General features: G+C 44.4%; 1 protein-coding gene across 1 annotated transcript in view; it reads left to right on the plus strand.

Annotated features, from left to right (window-relative positions):
* gpc5a (glypican 5a) overlaps positions 1-2160 on the plus strand; it is a 164208-nt gene that overhangs the window by 27503 nt on the left and 134545 nt on the right. The window lies entirely within an intron of this gene.

The raw sequence follows: 2160 nt of genomic DNA on the forward strand, positions 1-2160 counted from the left end.
CTTCTTCTTCTTCTGCTCTTTATTTTAGCAGTAAGGTAGCAAAGCTGCGCTCTTCTTCGTAGACATTGAGTTTGGCTGCAGCTGCACACAGTTGCAGCGCCTCCTACAGGAAACTGGTGGAGCTACGCAGAGAACCACGCCGTTCACAAGCCTTGTTTGGATTCATGTTTTTATAAAACACTGAGGTCCGGACCTCGGTGGAATCAGCTACGGCTCTGGTTGTAGCCAGACTTCCTAAAAAAAGCAACAGGCTTTTCTGTAAAAACACATTTTGGACGATGAGGCCTGGATGCAGAAGCTGAAACGGAGCTAAAATGAGCAAAAATAAAATGAACTAAACAGTAGATAAAACCAGCCAAACAGTCCCAGCCTTGGATGGAAACGAGGGTACATAGTTTATTCTGCATTGCTCCATCTTTTGACACTTTTCTCTCTAAGACCCGACTTATTCCAGCAAAGAAGGAGGCCAGCAGGCTGCAGACGGCCTCTGACAGCAGGCTTTAGGAAATATTTATATTCTGTGGGCATCCCCCGGCTATTTAAGCCTCCTTTCTCTATTCCACATTAACAGTAATACTTATTGATAGGTTCTCTTCACCTCTGGTCCACTTAGCTTCATTTCGATTGAGCCATTACCGAAAACGCAGAAATTAAGGCACATTAAGAATCGAGGCTCCGAGGGGACCATGGAGCAGAGAGTCTGCAGCTAAGCAGGCCCTCTGCAATCCTTCGCTGCTTTCTATTACCCTACAAGCGCAGACGAGAGGCCGGGAGTCGACACCGGCTGAGACAAAAGCAATAAATAACCTCCTGCCTATGGGTCATAACCCAACATCCACTGAGAGAGAGGAGGGAATAAAACTCACTGTTGGATGGTGGCTGATTTACAGGAGCTTATCGAGGCCTCAGAGACCTTAAACGATTGGTTCGGTTCATGTGTGTGTGTGTGTGCTGCCACAGATTGCTTTATGAGCTCGAAGAAGCAGAAAGTTGCACCAGAGTTTCAGCCTTTTCTAATAAAGACAAAAAAAAGGGCAAACTCCGAATACGAAGCGTCAGATTTAAGGGAGATTTAAGGCGTCGGGCTGCTCGGTAAACAAAAGGATGAAGAACGATCAGGAGAGGTAATGCTGACGAATTAAAGGGAAAACCGGTTCATCCTTTTTCTAACTCCTGCTGGAAAAAATGAATTAAGATATTGTTAATTTGACAAAGCTGGGATCATTAAAACACATTTGTATTCATTTTAAAGCTAATTTAAATCCAGTTATGACTACCATAAAGCTAAATGCGACACTAAAGCTGGTAGAAGTTGCCCATTTAAGATAATAAGCAGAGGGCAATTATTACCAACTAGGATTTATAGTTTTGGTGCAGCGCCTGGCTGTAAAGATGTTTTTGACCGTGTTTATCAACGCATCGCCATCTTCGTCCTCCTGCTGCACAGTCCTGAGATACTGCTGAAATCTAAAGCTTTTCCTGCAGGTCGTAAAAAGCAATTAGCTGAGAGCCGATAAAAACCGAAGTTGAATGATATTTCTGTGGGGTTGCTGCTGCTGCGTGACCTCATTCGTGTTGTTCTTTTTGTAAAAATGTGTAAAAAATAAAAAATAAAAGCGACTCGTTTAGTTTCACAGGCGTACCAGAGAGGAGGCAGGCGGTGGTTTGGTTTGAAATTCTCCAGTTTACGTCGGGGAGAGCTCGGCTAAAAATAAATACGTTTAAAAAAACAGTTCAACTTTCCTTAAATAGGTCAGAGACACTGTCCTTGTCTGGGCGGAAAGGTTAATACATTCCCACATACTTCCTCCATCTGTCATGGATACACACAGAGGAAATGACAGGTTGCCATGAGATACGCACTCTTTAAACACACACACACACACACACACACACACACACACACACACACACACACACACACACACACACACACCAGGGCCGTAGCTACGACTGATTCCACCGAGGTCCGGACCTCAGAGTTTTATAAAAACATGAATCCAAACAAGGCTTGTGAACGGCGTGGTTCTCTGCGTAGCTCCACCAGTTTCCTGTAGGAGGCGCTGCAACTGTGTGCAGCTGCAGCCAAACTCAATGTCTACGAAGAAGAGCGCAGCTTTGCTACCTTACTGCTAAAATAAAGAGCAGAAGAAGAAGAAG

This window comes from Kryptolebias marmoratus, linkage group LG15 (assembly GCF_001649575.2).
Source record: "Kryptolebias marmoratus isolate JLee-2015 linkage group LG15, ASM164957v2, whole genome shotgun sequence".
NCBI classification, from domain to species: domain Eukaryota; kingdom Metazoa; phylum Chordata; class Actinopteri; order Cyprinodontiformes; family Rivulidae; genus Kryptolebias; species Kryptolebias marmoratus.